This window comes from Pan troglodytes, chromosome 4 (assembly GCF_028858775.2).
Source record: "Pan troglodytes isolate AG18354 chromosome 4, NHGRI_mPanTro3-v2.0_pri, whole genome shotgun sequence".
Classification (NCBI taxonomy): Eukaryota; Metazoa; Chordata; class Mammalia; order Primates; family Hominidae; genus Pan; species Pan troglodytes.
Window position 1 is genome coordinate 77,351,435 of NC_072402.2, and position 26,524 is coordinate 77,377,958.

Below are 26,524 nucleotides of genomic sequence, written 5' to 3' on the forward strand. Positions count from 1 at the left end.
ATTAATCATATCAGAGACTGCGGAGAGGTAGTATTTCAATACAATTTTTTAAAAACCCAGCACATAATACTTTAAGGAAAAAGAAATTCTAGGCCTTTGTAGCAAATAAAAGAGACTGTCCAGCATCTAGCAATCTATAAAATGAAAAGTTAGACAGTAAGAGCCATTCAAAACCTTTTTGACTTAGATGTTGGTGGGTGAGTACTTCAGTAAATCTGCTCCAGGGTAAACTCAGCCAATTAAATAAGAAATAAGCACATGCGCCCCCATATCAAAAGAGTGATGGCTTTATTTGTTGTGAATCCCCAAGAAGTTTAGTGTTTCTCCTTTACAAAGATTTCTTTTGGAAGAAAGTTACTAAAGGAAGGATGGACCTTGAGAATTGCAACAGAATTATGGTAATTGAAATCTGCTATGAATCGGATTCTTTACACCCATTGGCATTGTGGGATCCTTAATATTGCTGTTACAATTATGGTAATTTACTGATTTTGCTCAAAAAATAGATGAAAGCGCATTTGAACTCAATAGGAAATGTGACAAAATAACCAGCAATTATTTCCCAAAAAATTCAGTAACTGCAATCATGAAAACTTGTTTTTTAGAGCGAGTCAAAAAATTCCTTATTTGTTGAGAACACACAAGCAGCTCATTCTCAATTTTGTATTTTATATTTTGGCAAATGTAAAATTTCCTCTACCATTTTTAGCTTGTTTTTGGGTCTAGATGCAGTTAATGCTTTTCAGTACTGTCAGATAGTTGTATGTCAAATGGTATGAATTCAGAGAACTTAGGGAAGTCTTAATTTTTTACTAGATATCAAACACTGAAGCATTTTAGAAATTATCCTAAAGGTAAATGAAATCCAGTGTATCTAATAGTACTTATTTAGTTATTGCCATGGTGCTTAGCTTAATCGAAAATGAATTGTGTTGGCACACCTTAAAAAATAGAAGAAAATATAGGTCAGAGAATAATACCCTTCAGAAATTATATGATCTGGTCTTTAGGGGGCAGCAGAGGGAGCTTGCTTGTGAACAATAATACCAGTTATGAAGGTTCAAGCCACCTCTGTTCTCAATGAAATCGTGCGGCTGACTCAGATGTAACCACCAGATATTGATTGAAATTGCTATGATCACTAAGGAAAACCATTTTCCAATTCCGCTGCCACCCTAAGCAGCATATAGAGTTTTGCATTTATATTTCCTTTGAAGAATCTACAGCTGAGCTACAGAGACTTGCAGTTAGTAAGAATTACACATTTGTAAGTGAAGAACAAATTCCAGTAAGTGTTTCCTTTGATGTTCAGTAATTGCAAAATAAATGTCTTTACAGAGCAATGTAAACATCTTCTTTCACAATGGCTAACATTAATTAAGCACTTATGTGCAAGACGGTGTTTTAAGCATTTTATAAATACTAACTTCTAACTACTGTTAAAAATAATAGTAATTGGGAGACCATTAGGCTGAGAGGGCTCCCACGCTTTGGGTTCCAACATAAGTAACTGAAAGCCAACCTGGAGTGAATGGTCATAGCTATGAAAAGGAAACTTAAGCTTAGCCATTAAGCTTAAGTTCAAATGTGTTATCATCTAATTTTTTAAGCAAAATCAACAAATTACCATAATTATAGCAGCAATATTAAGGATCACAAACTGCCAACTAACTTCTAACTAGGGACTTTCCATTTTAGCCCATCAAATGTTCTCTTTGTCTGACTTCCAAGAACACCCTACAAAACGTTTCCCCTTGGGTCCTCTCAGTGGTGCCCTAAACTGCTTGTGGTATGATGCTGCCTGATTCCTAAATCACTATCTGCTTAAATAAGCTCTTTAAAATGTTAATGTGTAAGTTTATCTTTTAACATCAACCACAACAGCACTATGTGGTAATTCTTGTTATCCCATTTTGCAGATGAAGAAACTGGCTCAAAATGGTTGCCATTTTCCCAAGGTCATGCAGGTAACATATGATAGAGCCAGGAAGTGTGACTCTATATATTTGGTGTCTCAAATACAACAGAAAACTGCTTCAGTGGGGTGGCATGGTGTGGGGGCTTACATTGATTTATATTAATGCTTTATATTAATGCTATATGCATTTTGTCACAGCTACATTGCTGCAATCATATGCTCAAAGCCAAGAAACTCATGTTAAAGGTGAATTAGGTGAGATGCTGGTCTCAAAGAGCTCTTTGATTCTTCACATTAATAAATCAACATGAAACTCCTGGCAGTTGAATGAATACATAGCCAGACTTTATAAAGATCCTATTTTCAATAGCAGCTTAGCTATGAGTTACTTGAAGACCAAATAAGTGGAGGTATTCTTTTCTTTCTTTTATTTATTCAATAATTCAGTAAAATTTATAGAGCCTTACTGTGTGCTAGGAAATATTCTAGGTTCTGAAGATTCAATGATGGCTAAGACATAGGTTCTGTCTTCAGAAAGCTCATAGTCTAGTAAGGATGCCAGAGAAAGAGGTCATTTACAAAGATATGCAAATGTACTATGCTATATTTGAGCAAAGTGCTATGAACATGCATAAGAGAAATGCCCAACCCAGTCTATGTGACACAAGAAAGTTGTCTTAAATAAGATATCATTATTTTAACTTCTGGTATTTTAAGATCCTTAATAAAAATAGGCAAAAATAACAATGGATTTTTAAAAATAGATTTTTGGGGAGAATTACTTATGTATTTTACAGACATGGATAAGAACTTGAATGACAAAAATTAACAAACAGATGAAGTTCCATGAAATCCTCAAGGGAAGGGACAAATTTATATTGTCAATGCCTAATACAACATCTAGCACCCAGTAGGAGGTCAACAAATGAGAACTGAACTGAATATGACAGGCATAGAGTGGCTAATCTGAAGCACCATGTTTAAGAAAGACATGGATCACTTGGGAAGATGCAAAGAATAGAAAAAGAACGGTTGAGGTCTACACGTTAAGTCTTGATCCACAATTGAACTTTCTGAGTTTTTCTGCAGACCTGATGAATTGCAGGAACTAAAATCCTGGGGAAGAGGTTTTTTTCTTAAACCTGATCTACTTCATCAAAAGGTCTTTTGTGGAGCATTACAAAACACAAGTTGTTAGGCATAAACCAGATTTATGTTTCTCACTTAAGCTGAAGAAGTCTAATATAGGATAAAATTATTGCAAGTCTGAAAGTATTTATAATGAAGTCAGGAATCATCTGCCCCCAAGTCCATTTTTAAAATGAAAACCTAAGCTAGACAGTTAAATTGAATTTAAAGTGAATTTTTTAAAAAGAAAGAATTGAAATGTGTCAAGGCTCCACTCAGTCTTAATTGAACCAGATCTTTCTCTTTTCTTCCAACTCTTCTACCACTGGAAAATTTGCGAGTAGAAATTGAAGAACAAGGAAGAGGTCAAGTTTGGAAGATGAGATGGTACCACAAAAAAAGCCTCCACAGACTCCTTGAAGAATTTAATGCCCACTAAAGAACAGAAATGTCAGTCCCTGCCCTACACCTCCCACCTTAGTACTTACTGCCAACAAATACACTGGTAAGAAGAAAGCTCTCAACAGTCTGTTAAATGCCAGAACTCTCAAGGTTGAAGATACTCTCTTGTTTTAAGTTTTTGGAAATAGTTGATTTATGAGGAAGATTCACTAGAAGTAGCAGTAGTTTTTTTTTCTGTGTTTTCTTAAATTAATTTTTTGTTTGTTTAAAAGAGACAGGGTCTTGCTGTGTTGCCCGGGCTAGAGTGCAGTGGCACATGGTCATAGCTCACTGCAGCTTCAACCCCCTGCCTCAGCCTCCCAAGTAACTGGCACTACAGGCACATCACCATGTCCTGCTGATTTTTGTTTTGTTTTCGTAGAGATTGGATCTCACTTTGTTTCATAGGCTGGTCTCAAACTCCTGGCCTCAAGTGATTCTCCCTCCTCAGCCTCCCCAAGTACTGGGATTACAGGCATAAGCCACCACACCTGGCCTCTTTTTTATACTCTGTATTACTTTCAAAATTACTTAGCTTTAAAGAAATAAACAAGTAAAAAATAACTGAATTCCATAAAAGCAAATCTGGCTATACTAATTTATTACAGGAGTCTAGCCTCGGAGCCCAGAATACATTAAACAAAACCCAACGTTCTCTGGGAAATAAACCATTTTAGCAAGAATTGAAATAATGTCATCTAGCTTCTGTGCTGCTTAAGAGCCACTGGTACTGTACATCAATGTGACACCATAGTGCTAAATGTGGCAAATAAATTCATAACAATGTTGCAAGCTGGAAAGATGCTTCACAACTAAATTTCCTTTAGCTTGCAGGTCCACACCTACTGTGGTTCTGTTCCTACATATCAGACCTGAGAATGAAGATTTCACAGGAGAATGTTACAGTTTTAGAGCTGGATATAAACTCAGAAATCAACTGATCCCAAGAACCATTGTTAACCCATCTGCACAAAGATGAGCACAGAAATGAAGAGTATGCATTTAGAAACTTATACAGCAATTTGACAGTTATTTTATCTTTTGTATCTCATAATTTTAAAAACCTGGGAATTGAATTTGTATGTCTTTTGTTTTGAATTTTATTTTCTGGTAATCTATTTTGATTTTACAAAATTATCAGTCCTTGAGAAATTGGAAAAAAAATTTAAGTATTCCTTCCTCACATGGTTTAAGAAGAACTGCCCTTTTGGTCGTACTGAAATACCCAGGGGACAGCCTGGGACATGTGAAGTTAGACTGAGGAGCCGGGGTATAGGGACGCAGGGTCTCATCTCTTGTTTCAGAACAGCGCACTGTTAATCTAAGTGTTGGGTGTCAGCAGGATAGATAATAGTACGATAAAACTGACAGTGATAATATTTATATTGGGAAGTAGAAAAGAAAGTCATATGCTGGAATAGTTCTCTCAAAGTAGGGAGAGAACTTGTACTGGTTTTATACCTTTCTACTTTTCCTTCTTCCCTAAATTGTCTACAGAGACGGGAGCTTAGCCTAAAAATGTAATCAGATGGAAGGAGAAACTGTAATTTCAAAGCTTCTACCTGTGTTTTGTGCTGTGGAGGTGTGATGTAGTTGGTTCTCATTTAGCAGATCATCCGAGCTCAATCTGAGTAGGGGGTAGAAAATGAAACTCTAATTTATGAGAAATTTGGAGGTTTGAAGGCTAAGGTGGAGAGAGAGAGAAAGGTCTGAGGAGACAAACCCACAGGGATCGGAACCTACCTACGAGACATTCCCAGAGGCAGAGAAAGACCGTGGGTTTAGAGCAGCATTGTTTAATATTCCATCTTAAATTAGTGACCATGTTGTGCTAGTATATGTGGATATTTCCCTCCATTAGCCCAAACCTTCAGTTGAAAGCTGGCTTTGTCCAATTGCTTTGTACTAATGGAACTTAAGGGGGAAAAGGAATGGAGTGTTTAGGTATCATGTGCATGTGTGAAGAAAGCATTGGGTGCAGTTTCCATTTTGAGGAAAATTCACAAGCTCATAGGTAGGGCAGCAGTGGCTGAGGCAGACACACAGAGATTGAGAATCCAATGAGATCAGAACATTTCATGAGAAAAGACCAGAGGGGTGACTCGGTGCTCCTGCCCCTCCCCTGGCCAACAATCCACACAGATATTTGTGGAGGGGAACTAGGTTTCTCACTGACCTTCAGACACATGCTTAAAACATTGATTTAGTATGTGAGAGGACACATGGGGTGATAATACCATGGGCATCAGGGGAGAAGCAAGCACAATCTAGCGGTCTTACTTCATCAACCAATTCCTATATGCCAAGTATAAGAACCTTCCCCATGTCGTTTCATTCATTCTTTAAAGCAAGCCCAGTGATGGAATTCTATCAGTATCTGATTTTGTAAGCTTTATTTTAACAAAGCCAAAAATGCAATACTGACAAAGGACAATTACTGATGGAGGCCAACTTTCTCTATCTTTAGATGAGAAAACTGAGATCCAAAAAGAATAAATGAATAACCCACTCACACATGATAGTAGGTATCAGAGTCAAGTCAAAAAGGAGTCTGGAAACATTGCTAGATTTTAATTCTTTCACCAGAAGAGCAGAGGACTCAACAGCTCATCCATAAAGCATTTAAATATACACCTAGGATGTTGATCCTAAATGACAGCTTTCTTTCATGTCAATCTATCAGAAGTTTCTCTTTTATCGGATTCACTAGGTTGGCAGTGGCAGTGGCAGTGGCACTTTTTCTTCTCCTCCTCTTCTTCCTCCTCCTCTCCTTCCTCCTCTTTCTCCTTTTCCTTCTCCCCCTCCCACTTCTTGTTATTGCAACCACAGAAGAAAGTCATGCTCTTCTAGCTGATTATTCCCATAATTCATTCTGTAATGGCAAAAGAAATAACTAAAAGCAGCCCTGGGCATATCAATAAGCCTTACCTGGTGATTGAATACCTCAGAATATATACTTACTAGACTCTACAGTTTTGTGCCACGTGCTAAGTCGGTATCCTCCTAATTGGGGAGTTTTGTCTGTAGGTCTTGGAACTAATTGAGGTAAATTTTGTACTCCCAATGAGGAGGAGAGATGGTAAATAAACAATACCATGTGTGAGCCTAATTGGTTAGGCAATCAATCACAAGAAGTTTCCTCTCTTTAATAGAAGTTGAGTTTCCTGTTTGATAGACCAGGGCTCAGTGCCACACCCTGGCTTTCATTAAGGCATGAAACATTGTCTTGTTGTCAGGTGATTCTTGCTCTCACCCAGGGAAACATTCTTTCCTGGTATTTCATAAACCATAAGTCAGTTACACACACCATGACTTGAATAGTTTCCTAGACTCAGAAATGGGGAGTTTGAGTCTTTATTTCTTCTAGTTTATATTTGACTTATTTTTTCATACACTTGTAACAAAATTGAGACTATAAAGATTATCCTATAAAACCCCTTTTATTACCTGTTTTATTATCCTTAGTTGGATGAGAAAACTGCGGCTTGGTGTCTACTGTGTAGTAGGTGCTCAGTGAATATTTATTGAACCATTAGATAGAGCCAAGCTGACGTTGAGTCACATGGCAGAGCTGTGATCGAAAACCGGTCTTGTAACTTCTTGCTCAAGGCCCTTTCTACTACATTACTATCCATCTCCCTTCAACCTGAATACACACCTATCAGCTACTGCTACAACTGTTCACAAAGGGGAAATTCCACGTGGGAGATGAGAGTCACAGGAGGAGCTTTGGTTCCTAAACATTTGCATAGGCATCCAGCTCAGGCAAATAGTTGAAAGGCACAGATGTTGTAGTAAACAGAAGTAGGGCAAATAAGAACACCTCCTCTTCATCACACACACACACACACACACACACACACCACACACGTTTTCTTTCCTGAGTAGGAATCTAAGAGCTCCAGGTGGAAGAGGAGGCATGGGCAGAGAACGGCATATAGCAGGGCAGGTGGAAAGCGGTGACTGACATTTAGTTTAACCAGCCTTGACAATGGTTTCAAGGACACATGAAGCTCAAAGTAAGCAGGGGCTACAGGCAAGGTAAACAGGCTGTCTAATATTCTTATGAGGACGGGAAACATCATAGAATTATTGCAACTCTCTCAGGAAAGGAGACTATGAGAAGGGATTGTCCACTTTTATCCACATCTAGGACGCCATGCCCAGCCCTTCTTGCCTTCCTCCCACCTCAGCCCAACAGGCTCCAGTCTATTCCAAAGAGAAGTGTCTAACAGAATGAGTTAAGTATCAGCCAACTTTTTAAAAATATCATCCTGGTCTGCTAGATCCTTTTCTGCTTGGGGACCTCTTCAAATGCTGCTGATTATCTTAACTCTGTTGTCATGTTCACCACTCTGGCCATTTTATCTGCTCCCTCTAGACCTCATGGGTTTATGCTTCTTCCAGAGAGCTTTCTAAAGAGACAAATAACATCAATCATCTGCCTATTAAACCAGAGGAGATTTATTGTTGATAGCCGAAATTATATTAATATATTAATTAGTAATACTTAATGATATTAGTTAATTAAGTATGTCAGGAATGCTATATTTGCCAGCAGAGACAGCCTGTCAGTGGCTTCAGGCTGTCAGCATTCTTTTGTGTCACCCCTCTCTTATCATTGCTGTATAACTCTCAGTGGGTGCAGTAGCCAAACTCAGGAAGACATCCAGGGAAAGTGATTTCAGAGACTGGTAGGAATGAGATATTAGGAACTGTGGGCACTAACACTGAAAAATCTGGTAGTTTTTCTTTTCTTTTCCTTTCTTTTCTTCTCTTTTCTTCTCTTTTTTTCTTTCTTTCTTTCTTTCTCTCTCTTTCTTCTTTGTTTCTTTCTCTTCCTTTCTTCTCTCTGTTTCTTTCTCGCTTTCAATAATAATCACTCAGACTGTGTCCTTTCCCTTACTGTCCCAGAGGGAGACAAAAACGATCATCAGTGGCAAATGGTACTTGCAGCAAAGCAACACCAAGACCCAGCTTCACACTCAGGACAGAACACTGCATGTCCTCCTCATGGTTGCCAGTGTTCTACACGTTCAGGGGAACTTCTCTAGTAATGAGCTGTAGAAATGATTCCTGAAAGTATAGTCTTAAATCTAGTCATTTCTTTTCTTGAATCACAGTCAGTATTTCTACTGACCAGAAATTCTGTCACTCAAATTGACCTGCAGATATGAATATTAGTAAGTCTAAGTGTGCAAAACCTGTGTTCCTCTAATTGCTAGCGAGCAGAGAGAAGGTCATAAAACAGCTCTTGACACAATGCAGAAAGTAGGAAAACTCCGAGACTGGCTAGTGACAAAACTTTAAGGATGTTTCTTGCCATCTCTTTACCCAAAAACAAGAGATATTTTCCTGCTCATAAAGGTCAGGTGTTTGTGCCATTCTAGCATTCAGTTTTTGTGTTGGTCCAAGTGTGTGTAGGCTAAGTGTTTGAATCAGGCCTTGAGAAGTTTTATAAAATTCTGCCAGATCATGATCCATGAGCATAAGGATTATGCTGGTTTGTTGACCAACGCATTTTACACCTCCCAGCACAATGCCTGATATTTAGTAGGCCCTCAATAGACACTCCTTCCACAAACAAATAAGTGACAAAAATCCATGAATGGAACACCCTTTGGAATATTTGCTAGGCTTCTACATGGAATGCCTTTCCAGGTCTTTGTAAAGCAGGCTGCTTCTGCTTTTTCCAAACTCTTCCAATATTATCTTTTAGAGAAGATTTTCCTGAACCCTTCTTTTTTTTTTTTTTTTTTTTTTTTTGAGATGGAGTCTTACTCTGTCACCCAGGCTGGAGTGCAGTGGTGCAATCTCGGCTCACTGCAACCTCTGCCTCCCAGGTTCAAACAATTCTCCTGTCTCAGCCTCCTGAGTAGCTGGATTACAGGCACACACTACACACCAGGCTAATTTTTGTATTTTTAGTAGAGATGGGGTTTCACTCTGTTTGATCTCCTGACCTGAGGTGATCTGGCCCACTCAGCCTCCCAAAGTGCTGGGATTACAGGCATGAGCCACTGAGCCCAGCCTGAACCCTTTTTTTATTCTTTTTTTTTTTTTTTTTTAGCAAAGTCTCGCTGTGTGCCTAGGCTGGAGTGCAGTGGTGTGATCTTGGCTCACTGCAACCTCCGCCTCCCAGGTTCAAGTGATTCTCCTACCTCAGCCTCCCAAGTTGCTGGGATTACAGGAGCACACCACCATGCCTGGCTAATTTTTGCATTTTTGGTAGAGACGGAGTTTCAGCATGTTGGCCAGGGTGCTCTTGAACTCCTGACCTCAAGTGATCCGCCTGCCTCAGCCTCCCAAATTGTTGAGATTACAGGTGTGAGCCACTGCACCCGGCCCTGAACCCTTCTTTAATATGACCTCAACCCACCCTGATCAATCTCACTTTCATCCTGTTTTATTTTATTCATAGTTCTTATTATGATCCAATTACTTTTTTATGTGTTGATTGACTAGCTTGTTTAAAATATAAATTCCATGGGGCAAAGACTTTGTCTAGTTCTTTGGAAGAACTGCGGTTCCTGGGATAGTGCCTGGTGCATGGTAGGCTCCTAATAAACTTGTTAAATTAATGATTTTTTTAAAATGAAAGAATATATTCCTCTAGGTGTACCCTAAGGAAAAAGAAGTTTGCAACAAAAGCATTTCTTTTTTTCTCATTTGGTTTAGAACTGGGAATCCTCTATTCCTTTCATCCCTCTTTTGTGTTGATCACATTCCTCAAAACGTTTCTGTGGTTTCTGATGTCTAATTGCCTTCTGCCTTCCCCTACCAATTCTCTCCCTATCCTTTGCTCTGATAGAGCAGCTTGTTTTCCTCCTGTGGTATTACTTGCTCTTACCATGCTGTTAAGAGATCAGCAGCCCCAGTAAAAGGAAAACCTTGATGGGCAGAAGGCATCAATATATTTTGAATCACTCCACTAAAAGGTTTCTCCATATGGTTTCCATATCAGTTCCTAAGAGAACTGGTAACTAGTTACATATGCCCTACCTCTCTCACTCTCCAGTTTATCGTTCAACATTCACAAACATTCCCACTCTTGAGCCTTGAGCCCTCATAGACCACTTGGCCTCACTACCACACGCTTCAGTAGCCCTCTTTCATCACCTTAGCACCCAAAATGGTTCTTACTTTTCTTGTAGGGCCTTCGCTTTCATTTAGGTCAGTCTATTACTTTATCAAAGATGGAGGTCTACCTTCTCTTTCTTTAATTAAAGTCAATCAATATTTAAAGTATGTTGGGGCCTCAATAACTAAAGTTCTTTCTACAGCTTCTGATATATTTTCATATTTAAATCAACTGGGAGGAATCTAGAGTTAACTTTAATAGTGAGTGGCACATTTATTTACACAAACTTTTCATGATCCCTGGTCTGCCACAGACTCCAAGAAGAGGAAGAGTTTACCATTTCTTATGTCACCAATTCTAACCATTAAAAATTAGTTCAAAGTTCACCATAAGAAGTGTAGTGGACAAACATCAAACTGACAGATATATTCACCCCATGTCTTGAGAATCTCCAAGGCCATCTTTATAAATGGCTTATATTATTTGTAGCTTTGTTTTTTCTTCACAAAGATTGTATGTTAGAGGACAAAGCATAATTTTTTGGTTTTCAGTTGAACACATCACAAGCCAGACCAGTATTATACAATGCACTGCTGAGCTAAAAACACAAATCTTGGTATGACTTAATAAAGCAGGTCTCACTTTTGTGTCCATCCCAACATACCTAAACGATATAGTATACTCCTATAGTTAATGGTGGCCCATTATGGCAGTGCTTCCTGTGTAAGGAACAGCTTGAATGATTTATTCAGTTAATTCTTATTCTCTGCCCCCCCTCAAACACACACATCTCATACAGAACTGAAATATAGAATGAATCTTTATTTATCTAACCTTATTACTGAATAAAGGTATAGTTGTTATTTGGTATTCTTTGATTCCTAGCATGTATAAAATAAATACTCAAGTACCATTACTTGAACAATTTTGTGAGCAAAAGCCACATGCCACACAGTATCTGTGAGACTTGTAACCGAATGACACTTGAACACTTTAGTTCATGATTTTAACAAGCTACTTTTAAGAAAGGTCAATGCTTTTATAAGACCGAAAGCTTAAATGGTGCAAAAAAGAATTTCGAACTGGAAAGGTGATGGCAAGTGCTTCGTGCCCAGAAGCAATCATCATTTGAAAAATAAAATCAAAACAATAATTGCTTGAAATGAATAATGAAATTGTGAGAATGATTTGGCTATTTCATGTCATTGTCATAATGAGAAGGCACTATCAAAATCACTCAGGGAATTTTTCCATTGAACATATACCTCTTCCCTCCAGCTTAGTATATCCCCATTTTCCAACCTCTATGTGTTTACTGAAAGATTTTCCAGGTGATCATAGAGGCTCCTTCATTTCTACTCCTTCTCTTGGAGTGAGCATTACAAATTCAGTTGGCATTAAGGCATTAGATGATTAAATAGAAAGTCTGAGTGGCTACTTTGAGGCTATATAGCATATAGAAGAAAAAAGACGACCTCAGAATTAACAAACCTGCAAATATAGCAAAGCAGCAAAATTTATTAAAGTTCATCACGTTCCAGGTAGCACATAGTGAGCACTATTCATGTGCTAGCTGGCTTATTAATTTATTCTCTATTTATTCATGAAACAAATATCTATTAAGTGCGTAAAATAGGTGCTGTAGCAAAGACTTGGAACCAACCCAAATGTCCAACAATGATAGACTGGATTAAGAAAATGTGGCACATATACACCATGGAATACTATGCAGCCATAAAAAATGATGAGTTCATATCCTTTGTAGGGACATGGATGAAATTGGAAACCATCGTCAGTAAACTATCGCAAGAACAAAAAACCAAACACCGCATATTCTCACTCATAGGTGGGAATTGAACAATGAGATCACATGGACACAGGAAGGGGAATATCATACTCTGGGGACTGTGGTGGGGAGGGGGGAGGGGGGAGGGATAGCATTGGGAGATATACCTAATGCTAGATGACGAGTTGGTGGGTGCAGCGCACCAGCATAGCACATGTATACATATGTAACTAACCTGCACAATGTGCACATGTACCCTAAAACTTAAAGTATAATAATAAAAAAAAAATAGGTGCTGTGTATACCGTGATATTCCAAATAGAGTTAGTCTTTGCTGTTTTACAGAATTCCCCAGCAGGAGTAAACTCCAGCTGTCCATAGTGGTGACCAGCTTCATTAGTGTTTCCTTATTGGCTATTTGTTTTTCCTTGACCCAGTCTCCTATTCCTCTGCCTGTGTTTCTGGGACAACCTTCCAAATGAATAACTTGAATTCAAGTACTTATATGAAGGTTTGCTTCTGGGAGAACCTGAACTAAGACACCAGGGGAAGTGTACTTCAAGCAGAGGAAAAGGGAGATAAGAAAGCTCTAATCCTGGCCAAGAGCTCAGCATAGAGGGGCAGAGGAAAGGCAGGGTGGCCAGAGCACAATGAGCAGGGGAGTGCCGCGGGGGGACTGAAGAGGGGAACAATGGCCAAATGATGCCGGAGTCCTGGAAGCTGAGGTATCACTTTCTATTGTTGTAACAAATTACCATAAACTTTGTGGCTTAAAACAGCATAAAGTTATGATCCTACAGTTGCGGAAGTCAGAAGTACAAAACAGGTCTTTCTGGGCTAGAATCAGAACATTGGCAGGACTATGTTCCTTTCTAAAAGCCTAGAGGAGGATGCCTTTTCTGCCTGCCTTTTTTTGTTCATAACCCGCTTCCATCCTCGCAGCCAGCAGCGGTTAAGTCGGTTCAGTCCTTCTGACAATCCATCACTCTCTCTACTGTTCCCCTCTTACACTTCTGAGGATCCTTGTGATTACATTGGGCCCGCCTTGAAAATCCAGGCTTCTCTCCTCATTTTAGGGCCAGCTAATTAACAATTTAATTCCATCTGAAACCTTGATTCACCTTTGCCATGTGACCTAACATATTCACAGGTTCTGGATCTTTGGATGGGGGACACTGTTGCATCTACATTAACCATGCAAAGGAGCTTGAATTTTTCAACGAAAGAGAGAAACCAATGGAGAATTGTAAGCTGGAGAGTGACAGCATCTACTTTGTGTTTTTAAAACATCCTTTTTGGCTCCTATGTGGTGAATCAATTGGAGAATGACAAGAGTGAGAATGGGAGGATTAATTAAGAAACTATTAAGGGACAAGCAGTGGCAGAGGACTAAGATGATGGTGTCAGAGCTTTTTGGAGGTTCAGTGAACAGAATTTGGTGAAGGATTAGATCAGGGCCAAAAGAAAGAGGAAGGTTTCAAAAATAATTCCTAGATATCTCTCTTTAGCATTTGAGTGAATGGAGATGATGGTTTACTGAGTGGAAACATTGGTTTAGAAACATAAAACATTCAGGTTTCAACCAGCTCATTTTTAGATGCCCGTGAAATATATAAATGAATATAATCAAGTGTATATATATGAGTCTGGAATTCAAAACTAAAGTCTGGATTAAAGATATACATTTTTGAGCCACAGTCATAAATACAGTATTTATCACCAGGGAATTAGTGCAGTTACCACAGATGAGAAAAAGAGGTGAAAAATGAACAGGACAGGACCAGTCTTTTAGGCATAATACCATGTACTCCTGGAAATTATCTGCTCATTCTGCTGTTCATTGTTTGTCTTCTCCTCTTTCTATTTTTGCTCTCTGGAACTTCTGTGTGCTGTTTGAATTTTCTCATTCCATACCACATGTCTCTGATCCTTTTATGTTTTCCATTTGTTTCTACTTAGGCTGCCTTTTGGATAATTTTCTCAGTTCTGTCTTCCAATTATATGCTATTCTGTGCCTAATCTACTACTTAACACACTCATTGAGCTTTTTTTTTAATTCAGTGACTATACTTTTATTCCAGAAGTTCCATTTGGTCCTTTACAAAATTTGAGTTTCCTGTTCTCATATTTTTCTTTTCTTGTCTATTTGTTCTACACCTTCCTTCATCTTATCAAACATTTAAATTTTTCTTAAAGTCTCTTTTAGAATGTTTAATTTTTTTTAGTTCTTGGGGGTACAATTGCCCCCATTTGTCATCTGCTATTTACTCCCCAGAGTGATTCATTTCCTTGAGTGTTTTGTGATGTCTGTGAGATCTATCCTAAGAGGGCTTATATTTGGTGGAAAGTTTGTGTGCCCTGAGCTGTGCACATTTTTCTCCACAGTTGTTTTTGCTCTGCCTCACTTAGCCCCTGGGAGTGCACCAGCTATGTATTAGTTTTAATGCGAAGAGCCTAAGCTTAGACATTATTTTTCATGGCTTGGTTTTTTCTTCCAAAGATTCCAAGCTGACAGCATATTTCTTTGCCTCCTTTCCAGGCTGGGAGGATTGGGGTTTTCTAATGCCCTTTTCATAGAGTTATGAATGGCTGGTTTTAGACTTGATAATCCCCACATGCAAAGAGTTTGTGGCTAGACCCCTAAACCAATATTACCTATGGGAAGTAGAACCCCAGCCACAGCCATAAAGAATATATTACAACCATTAGTCAATTTTTTAAAAAAAGCTTTATTGAGGTATAATTGATATACAAAAAGCTGCACGTTTAATAGATACAATTCGATCAGTTTGGACATAGGCATACACCCGTGAAATCATCACCGCAAAGTAATACACATGTTCATCACCTCCAAAAGTTGTCTTGTGCTTCTTGTTTGTTGTTTCATTTTGTTTTGCTCTGCTTTTTGTTGCTGTGAGAACACTTAACATGTGATTTATCCTCTTAACAATTTCTCCCAGTTTTATTAAGGTATAATTGACAAATAAAAATTTTATATATTTTACAGTATACAATGTGATGTTTTGACATATATATAGATAGATAGATAGATAGATAGATCTTGTGAAATGATTGATTCAAGCTAATTAACATATCTATTGCCTCACATATGTTTTGGTCATAAGATCCACTCTCTTAGCAATTTTCAAGTATGTAATATATTACTATTAACTATAGTCACCATGCTGTACAATAGTTCTTTAGAACTTATTTATCCATTTAACTGAAAGTTCACACCCCCTTATCCAGCATGTTCTCATTTTCCCTCCTCTGCCTTACCCCTAGCAACCACCATTCTACTTCCTTCTTCTATGAGTTTGGCTTTCTTAGACTCCACATGTAAGTGAGATCTTTCAGTGTTTGTCTTTCTGTGCCTGGCTTATTTCACTTAGCATAATGTATTCCAATTTTATCCATGTTGTCACAAATGGCAGGATTTTCTTTTCATAAGGCCAAATTGTATTCCATTGTATATTTATACCACATCTTCTTTATTCATTCATCCATCAGTTGACACTTGGGTTCATTCCATATCATAGCTATTGTGAATAATACTGCAATGAACTTGGGAGTGCAAATATCTCTTCAACATACTAATTTCATTTCTTTTGGATGTATTCCTAGAAGTGGGATCTCTAGATAATATGGTGGCTCTATTTTTAATTTTTTGAGGAACCTCCATACTGTTCTCCATAATAGCTGTGCTAATTTACCCACAAATGTACAAGCATTCCCTTTTCTCCACATCCTCGCTAACGCTTGTTATCCTTTGTCTTTTTGATAATAGCTTTCTAACAGGTGTGAAAAGATATCTTATTGTGATTTTAATTTGCAATTCCCTGATAATTAGTGATGTTGAGTGAATAAGAGTGATTCATATATGTGTTGGCCATTATATGTTTCCTTTTGAGAAATATCTTTTCAGGTATTTTGCACATTTTTAAATCAGGTTGTTTGTTGCCTTGCAATTGAGTGGTTTGAGTTCCTTACATACTTTGGACATTAGCTCTTTATCAGGAATCTGGTTTGCAAGTACTTTCTCCTACTCCATAGGTTGTCTCTTTACTCTGTTTATTGTTTCCTTTGCTATGGAGAGGCTTTTTAACTTGATTCAATCCCATTTGTCTATTTTTGCTTTGTTGCTTATGCTTTTGGGGTCATATCCAAAAAATTATTGCCTACACCAATGTCAAGAAGCTTTTTCTCTATGTTTTCTTCTAGTAGTTTTACAGTTTCAGATCTAATGTTTAAGTCTTTAATCCACTTTCAGTTGATTTTTGTATGTGGTATGAATTAAGGGTCTAATTACATTCTTCTGCATGTGGATATCCAGTTTTCTCAGCATTTATTGAAGAGACTGTCCTTTCCCCATTGTGTGTTCTTGGTAACTCTGTCAATGATCAACTGACTGTAAATAAATGAATTTATTTCTGGGTTCTTTCTTCTGTGTCATTGGTCTTTCTTAAGGAATTTTTAAGTTCATAATGTAATATTGTTAACTATAGGCACTATGCTGTATAGTGTATCTCTAGAACTCATTCATCTAAAACTTTATCCCATTAAACAACCCTCTCTTTCTTCCTCCCCCCAGCCCCTGGCAACTACCCAAGAAGGAAGAAGTAAAATGAGCTCTGTTTGGAGATTACATAATTTTACAGGTAGAAAACCCTAAAGACTCCAAAAAAAAAAAAAACTATTAGAATGAATAAGTGAATTTGGTAAAGTTATAGGATACAAAATCCGCATACAAAAATCAGTTGTATTTCTATATACTAATAATGAACACCTAAAAAGGAAATTAAGAAAACAATTTCATATAATAGCATGCTTAGGTATAAAGTAAACCAAGGAGGTTAAAGACTTATACACGGCAACTTTAATTCTTTTACATCTAGCTCCGCTATGCTACCTTTGAGCTCCCTCTGTGGTAAATTTCCTCTCTTAGTTTACTGCTTGGCTGTGTATCCAAGAATTCTATGACTGGGTTGATTAAAAATCCCCACTTCTTAAGTGAGAAACATCAAACAACTTTTATTTTTTTAATAACTGCTACTAATTGTGTTGTATCCAATCCTTTTTCCCACTGGACATCTATCAGAAACTTTGAAAACTCCTCAATCTGATGTTATCACTTTTCAATTAATAAAATGATCTCATTTTTACTAATTCTTATGATTTTTCATTACAGAATTATAATCTCATACCCACAGCTCTTACCTTTCCTGCTAATATGATGAAGCCAGCTTGAGACAGCTCACAAAAGCCTAGTGTGCATATTTCTTTCCAACTCAAAGTTCAGTGATGTGCTGTTGGAGCTTAACATTGGCCATGATGGGAGTATTTACACTATGGCAATCGTCAAACATTACAAGTCACATTTTCCTTCTAAAGAACCAGTTGTTAAACATTTACCAGCACACCAATGCCCTGTCCCCTCAAGACTAAAGATGTGGGTCCATTGTCAGTTTCTGTGTGTGAAGGGTGTTGAGGGGTAGGAAAAAAATATCATGGACTTAGTCTCCTATTGCTCAACCCATCCCTCCTCTGTGGCTAATAGTCTCATTTTGGTGCTGGAAGAGGGCTTTCCATTGCAAGTTAAATGTTTGCTTCTGTACTTCAATTTAGGTCTTTTATGTGAACTTCTATATTGGTGGTCATGAATTTGCCATCACATTTCTGTTAGTCATCACAACTGACCTAGGCCTTTGTCTAGGTCTCAGGTAAGTGAGGCCCAACAGGTCCTAGTGATGTAATACAATCTCAAAGAGATTTCAAGGTACCACCCAACTCTTTGAGACTAGGTTACATATCCAAACTGATCCCAACTGTGTGCATCCCACATGAATTCCTCTGATACACACATCTCTTTGCCTCATGTTGGAGAGAACCAATATATGATGCAGCCATCATATTTTTGTACCTTCTTTTCCCAACACTGGGCCTGCAAACTCAAATAGGATCTATCTTCCTTTCCTTTCAGGAGGCAGTCCTTTTAGCTTTGCTTCCCAAACATGAAACCATGCTATTTTAGTAATCTCCAACCATGGAGCAAGGTTTGAGTTCCCCTTCTTTCATATAGACATCACAAGCAATTTTCTCAGTTTGCAAATGCTGCTAACCCTAAACAAAGACCCTATTGCCTCCCCCATTTCTCCTCTTATATCTCTCTTGGGCAATGGCATTCTAATCTATTTGGTCTGTCTCCCATGTGAGGACAAATATCCAGTCTCATGTTAAGAGTAAGATTTTCTTTGATGTGGTCCTTGAAGAATGTGGACACCTTATTTTCAACAGGGCACTGTTGCTGTTTACCACACCTTATTTCAATATCTCTGTTACATGTAATCTAGTAGCTCATGTTTTTTGAGCAGTGGACATTGGACCTTACATGAACTCAGTCTCAGGAGAGAAAGACAAATTTTACTTCTATTTTATTGAACTCTGTATTGTTTGACTTCTAATATCTGATACGGTTTGGATATTTATCTCCCCAAATCTCATGTTGAAATGTCATCCCCCAATATTGGAGGTGGCCCTTTGTGGGAGGTGGCGGGTCATGTGGGCAAATCCCTCATGGTTTGGTGCTATCCTCACAGCAGTGAATGAGTTATTGCAAGATCTGGTTGTTTAAGTGTGTATGGTACCTGCCCCCTGACTCTTGCTCCTGCTTTTGCCATGTGATGTGCAAGCTCTCGCTTGGCCTTCTGCATGGGTAAAAGCTCCCCGAAGCTTCCGCAGCAGATGCTGGTGCCATGCTTCGTATACAGCCTGCACAACCATAAGCCAATTAAATCTCTTTTCTTTATAAATTACCCAGTCTCAGGTATTTCTTTACAGCAATGGAAGAATGGCGTAATAAAATATCAAGCATATTTTACTTTTATAAGAAAAAACTAAAGTAATAACATGTTCTTAATGCACCTGTCACCAAAGAGTAAAAGAAAGCAGCCTAGAGGTGTTTTGTGTTTGGAAAAGAAGACCTAATATTGTAATTCTAAAAACAAGATATTGTATAAAGTGAAATGCTAGTTGTAATGTTTTGGCCAAGTCAAAAAGTGGGCTAATTTTTCAATATAAAGTTATATAGTATATACACTTGGGATTCCACATTTTAAAAAATTGCTCCTTATACTTTTTCTTAGCCAATTCTTACATATGAAAGAGAAAACAGACAATTTAATTATGTATAAAAATTTTAAATTGCTGCTGAAAAACTCTAGAAAGAAAATTATAGTGGTGGTGGTAGTGAAATAAAAAATGAATGGAGAATTTGATAGGAAAATCATGGATTCTGTACAGACCTTAAATCTTATATGTAAAATAAAAGTGAATTGAAGATAATAAGAAAGGAAAGAAAGTCAAAAAGCCTTTTATACTATCAGCAAAGATTTCTAAGACATGTCAAAGAGAGAGCATTTGTTTCATAAGCTTAGATCAGTGGAATGAAATGATACACATGACTCACAGAATGACAGTTTTAATATTAAGCTGCTATTGTACTCATTAGAATAATGCCAGCTTTTATTACAAATAAGGCAGAAATGTATTCTGGCCTGAAAGTAATATAGACATATTTGTTAGTCATGCTTACTAAATGGGTGAAGAAAGGTTGATTGACACTTTTCAACACAATCATTCAGAAGTACAGAGTGATGGAAGCTTTGTTGTTTTCAACAGATGTTTTCCAGGGTCATCCTGGGACTCTTCTCCATCCCAGCCAGAGGGAAGAGGAGGAGAATGGAGGTCTATTTATGGAAAGTTTATAAGGTCCAGGACTATGAGTGGAACTTTTTTCTATACATGGTCCCTGGCTAAAGCTCAGTCACAAGGCCACTTTAACTGCAAAGGAAATTAGGAAATATGCCCCATTTCCGGGGAGGAGAAAATGGATTTGATAAGCAGCTAGCATCAATAAGTATAAACTAGAATTGTCTTCTCTGTAGATTGTTTAAAACAGAATAGCTCTTCATCTAATTGCAATAATATGTGTGTAGTCCCACTTAAAACAAAAGTATGGACATCACCAAATGCTCTCTAAAAGACCCTAAAGTTCTCTAATTTTTGGAAAGATGCTTGTATTTTTGGCTTTTTAAAGAACACATAGAGGAGGTACAGGTATAAAGATTATGAATGAAGCAATGTGAAGTTAGAATTTCATGTTGACAGAGGATGTGGAAAGAGAAAAGTTATGGGGAAACTTTATAGCAAAAAAAGTGGGAGGGTATAGGGAAAGGGAAGGACATGAAAAGTAAGGGAGAATGCTCTTATTATTCTGTGATATGCTGAGAAAATATCAAAACAAGAATGAACAGAGTTCCAAGAAGTTACAGGAAAAAAATCACAACCAACTCAGTACCACTTATTCCTAACTTTATAAAGTTAGAGCAAAAAGATTTGTGGATAGAAACACGCACAGGCTCACAATGGAGAAGCCTCTACAACACTGGCCTCAGAGCTGCCCTGGGAAGTCAGCAAGTCAGAGCTGATGTTACTGAGACCCAATAATTGCTTGGCTAATATGTACTGAAGTCACCTGCTTATTGCAACAATTTGAGAGTCATTATTTGATACTTTTATTTGATTTTAATTGTTTCTCTTTCTGTCTCTGGAGTCCAAAGCAAATAAGGCACTTGATATTTGCTTTAAAAAGTTTCGCTTCCTCGAATAATATGAGTTTCTAGCTTTAAAAAAATCATAAATCTTTGGGGTAGATGCACAAGGAGTCTGCGTTTTGCATGTGACTTCTGGATTTGCCCATATCCTTGTTTGTTTAGAACACTGACATGATGATGCAAAGCCACACATACCCTTGTTAACAAAGATCAGTAAAGCTGCTGATACAAGCTTTTTATTAACTTCTGAAGCCAGGTGTTTATCATGTCTCCAGCTGCTCAGCTGAGGCTTATTGCAGGGCATGTCTGCTACTTTGTTTTGGTTAGGCTGGCATCAAAATGATTACATTCCACTGGGATCAGGAAAGACCGATAAAATGGATCTTCAGTGAGAACATTGTTTACTATCATTTTGCAACCCTGTTTTCGATTGTGAAAGCCAACGTAAGCTAACAGAACTGCAGTCTTATGGCCTGGACATCAACTGAATGTTTGCGGGGCCCATGAAACGCATTTTGATTCCTTCTGCAAGAAGAAAGCAAAATGTAGATGAAAGATAATGACTTCAGTTTGACACTCCTTTGCATCTCCATTAGCTCAAAGATAGCTGACCCAAACTTTACCTTTAATGTGTGGTCAATAGCAGTCACTGGAGTCAAAGTTAATGTTTTAGTATCATGACTTGGCTAGACTGCATATGACTTTTGCCCCAATATTTTTTTAGTAAGGATTCAATTACCCTGTCCTCTGAAGACATGTAATACAAAGAAAAAAACCTGCATGCTATTGACTACTGATGATTGAAAGATAGTTGTCTGAGGACCCACAGAAGTTGGGAAAAGATAAAGGAACTCCACTCAGACAGAAAATTTATTATTTTAATAATCATCAGTTTAGAGATCAGATGGATACATACATGAGCTCTATACATTCATCCACAATATATAAATTGCTGTGTGTGGTTCATTTTATTTTTAATAAATAATTCTTGAAATAGCCATCTTCAAAGATGGTTCCCAATTTCCCCACTTCCTAATATTCATGATCTCTTACAGATTTCTCCTTTTTATCATATTAGGTCTGTGTGAACAATAAAATACAGCAGAAGGCATAGTGTGATAATTTTGAGACTAGGTTATAAAAGACACGGTGGTTTCTGGTAAAGAACAGGGTCGAACTACACAATCTTTTGATGTGACTTCAGCAAGATCAAAGCTCGTGCCTTGGAGTAATTGTTTAATACTTATAAAGCCTTTCCTAAGGGCGTGTCTCACAGATACTCTCAAGCAATTAAAACGCTTGAGTTTTGTCTTATAGTTGTCTCAGCAGAAGACAAAGGTAGAGAAGGACTTTTGTCAAAGATGTTTGTGGCTGTGGCTTTTATTTAATGGAGTGAATCCCAGTGAGTTTCACAGAAAACTCACAAAGTACTTAAGATTATCGTATTCACAGAAACACCACAAGCTTGGACTATAAGGGATAGAGACACTACAAAATGAAAAATAGGCTTTGGATTTCCACATTTGTACACGCAATAAGGAGAGTGAAAAAGCTACTCACATGTGAACACATGCTACTTATTATGAGGAAATGAAGAATGACTCAGAGGGTAGAATCAAGAGATTAATAGCATGGTGCTAAAAGCCATAGAGGATTATTCCCAGGTGTAAATCCTAATCAAGAATCTGCCAACTTGTGCCCAGCTGATTTCATAATTGCTATAATCTGGAGACTCCTGTGCTTCTTATTTCCTTCTTTATAAATGTCAGTGTCAGTTGTCCTGTGCCTGCCCTTATTGTGTATTTCATGTTTGGGGGAAAATAACTTGCTTCTTTTGTTTGTAAATCTTTGGATTAAAATAAACAATAATCAAGAATCTACAGTTAAAGAATTACACACAATAAACCTCTTTCACGACTAAATCATATTTAAATGATGATACTCTGGACTCTGAAATCATACTGTTATGGGATGAGATTTGGGGGCTTTTGGAGGAAGGGAGTGTATTTTGTATGTGGCAGAAACTTGATTAATTGGGGGCTGTAGAACAGATTGTGGTAGCCAGCCTTGAAGACGGCCGCAACTATCCATTTCTCCTAGTATTTGTGCCCTTGTGTAGCTCCCTTCGACATTTTATCAGGGTTGGTGTGTGTGACCAATAGAACATGGCAGACCTGATGATGTGTTACTTCCAGTGCTAGGTTTTTAGAAGACGTATCATAGATTTTGCCTCTCTCTTAACCATTTGCTCTGGGGGAAGCCAGGTGCCATGTCATGGACAGTCCTGTGAAGAGGCTCATGTAGATAGGAACTGAGCCCTTCTATCAGCTGTATGGGTGAGCTTAGAAATGGGTATTTCAGCTCCAGTCAGGTCTTCAGATGACTGCAGTCATTGATGACATTTTGATTATAACTTCATGAGATACTCTGAGTCAGAACAACCCAGCTAAACCATTAACACATTTCTGACACACATTCTGTGAAATGCTAAATATTTGTTGTTTTAATACAGTAAGTTTGGAATATCTGCACGTAAAAATAGATGATCTACTGTTAGGTTGGTGCAAAAGTGATTGTAGTTTTTGCCATGGAGAGTAATACAGTTAAAAAGCACTATTTAATTCACATTGTATCCTGAGTATCAGTTAACCAATTGTCCTATGCTTCAGCAATTGTCCCTAACATTACTTCTTCTAAAATATTATTTTATCTAAAGGTAGAGTATTATGACTATGGAAGCAGTCCAGTCTAAGAATGCAATTATATTCATTACCACCACGAGGAAATTGAATAAGGGAAAGTGGTAGCCATTCTCAGATCATAAGTTTTCTTTCCAAGCAATATTTCAAGTTATTTTATTTGTTTTTGTCCTCTCAAACGATAATAGATGTAGTAATAACTTTTACCTCTTATGTATTTTTGAGTTTCTGAATATGCAGATAGTTCTGATTTTAAAGCTCAACCTGACATAATCTGCTGTTGGAGAGGAACTCTGATTAGGTTACATAGTACCAAGCAAATAAAATATGAAAATGGGAAGGAGAAATTAGTTTGAATTATTATAACAAATATATTGTATCCTGGAGACATTGGCAAGGGATATCATTGGCATACAGATGCACAATGTGAAAAATCTAATCATCACTGAGGGTAGCGATATTTCCTTAAAACTTAATAGAATAGATTATACATCATATTTCATTTGTAGGTTAATACTAAAAGCAGTTATTCAATTAAAAATTTTTGGGTTTTGACTGACTTTTTATATCTGTAGGTTCACAGAATAAACTTATTTGGTCAGCCTTAAAAGTGTGAAATGGATAAAGTTTTTTTCAATTAGATATGTTTATATCCATTGCTCTTTTGAGGCAAGGTGTATTTGGTTGCACAAATACAAGTGTAGCCTATGTTCTCTATACAGTCTAATATGTAAGGCCCAACAAAGGTCAATTAGAAAAACAAGCCATTATTCTTTACTTTATGGATTTGAGTTTATAAAGATTGGATGCTGAGAACTTCCTCCTCTTCCTCCTCTTCTTCTTCATGTACTTTCCTTGATGGCAGAGTAAACTGCTATCAGATGGACGAGGTGATAGGTAGAATAATGGCCTCTCAAAGATATCCTTGGCCAAATCCTCAGAGTCTATGAACATGTTACATTACATGGAAATGAGGCACTAAGGTTGCAGATGGAATTAAGTTTGCTAATCCATTGACCTTAAAATATAGAAGCTGTGGCCAGGCATGGTGGCTCATGTCTGTAATCCCAACACATTGGGAGGCCAAAGTGGGAGGATTACTTGAGCCCAGGAGTTCGAGATCAGCCTGGGTAGCAGAGTAAAACCTCATGTCTACTAAAAATTTTAAAAAATGATTAGCTGGTTGTGGTCGCAAGTGCCTGTGATCCCAGCTACTCAGGGGGCTGAAATGGGAGGACTGCTTGAGCCTTGGAAGTCAAGACTGTAGTGAACCAAGCTTGCAACACTGTACTCTAGCCTGGGTGACAGAGTGAGCCCCTGGAAGAGGGAGGTATAAAAAGGAAGTCACACTTTCACAATATGACACTCAATTAGCCATTGCTGGCTTTGAAGACCAAGGAAGGTGATATGGTTTAGCTGTGTCCCCACCCATATCTCACCTTGAATTGTAATAATCCCCATATGTCAAGGTTGGGGCCAGGTGGAGATAATTGAATCATGGAGGTGGTTTTCCTCCATACTATTCTCATGGTAGTGGATAAGTCTCGTGAGATCTGATGATTTTGTAAATGGGAGTTCCCCCGCACAAGCTCTCTTGCCTGCCACCATGTAAGATGTGCCTTTGCTTCTTTGCCTTCTGCCATGATTGTGAGGCTCCCCCAGCCATGTGAAACTGAGTCCATTAAACCTCTTTCCTTCATAAATTACCGAGTCTTGGGAATGTCTTTATTAGCAGCCTAAGAACAGACTCATACAAAAGGGGACCATGTAGGCAGCCTCTAGAAGCTGGAACAGGCTCTACTGGTGCCACCAGAAAAAAATTCAGCCCTGCTGACACCTAAATTTTGGTGCATTGAGATGAATGTGGAATTTCTTACCTGAAAAATCATAAATTTGTGTTGTTTTAAGCCACTAAGTTTGAGATAATTTGTGACAGCAGCAATAGAAAATAAATACAGATGCTATCAGGTTATTGTAGAATACCAATACTTGGGGAAAATAAATAGGTTCTAGCCACATAGCAGACAGAGAGTAAAACAGTCAAACTTCATGCCAATCACTTTGGATTCTGGATAAAATGTTACAGGCCTTTACAGTTTATATAACTAAGCTTTAATGAAAGAAAACAAAAATCTGTTGGGTTGAAATTTTTTAAAAAAGAATTTAAAACCAGGGAAGAAAAAAGCCCATAACTCGTGGGAATTTGAACCAGATACAAGTTCTCTATGAGTAGTGGTAACAAAATGTTCCAAGAGAAAAAAAGAAGAGAGAAGTTAGCTTTAATGTGAGCATACAAGGGAAAATTTTAAATAGTCGTTGACATGAAAGCTGGGGACTGAAAGAGGAATGAAATTTCACCAAGTTGATGAGGGAAAGAAGAGCACTGCAGACAGAAAGTGAAGACATTTGGCATGAGGATGAAAGGTGTATTCCAAAAACTACAGTGTGTTTGGTGTGGGATGACCTGGAAGCTTATTATTGTTTGTTAGTTTTTTGTTTGTTTTTGTTTTGACAGGGTCTCACTCTGTCACCAGGCTGGAGTGCAGTAGTGCAATCACGGCTCACTGCAACCTCTACCTCCTGGGCTCAAGCGATCCTCCCACCTCAGCTTCCTGAGTAGTTGGGACTACAGGCATGCACCATCATGCCCAGCTAATTTTTGTATTTTTTGTAGAGATGGTGTTTCACTATGTCTTGAACTTCTGAATGCAAGCGATCCTCCTGCCTTAGCCTTCCCAAAGTACTGGGATTACAGCCATGAGCCACCATGCCCAGAAACATAGAAGTTTAAAAGGAAAAGTATATTGGCTCCAGATTATGCAGCCTTGGATGTCTTGCTAAATAGTTTTGACTCTATTT

At 37.9% G+C, this 26,524-nt stretch overlaps 1 protein-coding gene and 1 non-coding gene across 3 annotated transcripts in view; one reads left to right on the plus strand and one right to left on the minus strand.

Moving 5' to 3' along the window:
- The window catches only part of LOC129143978 (parathymosin-like), a 376,200-nt gene that overhangs the window by 179,348 nt on the left and 170,328 nt on the right, over nt 1–26,524 (plus strand). The gene's annotated exons all lie outside the window — the stretch shown is intronic.
- Nucleotides 8,366–8,579, minus strand: LOC112209391 (small nucleolar RNA U3). Its single transcript, XR_002944123.1, has one exon. It is a non-coding gene; the product is annotated as a small nucleolar RNA U3 (small nucleolar RNA).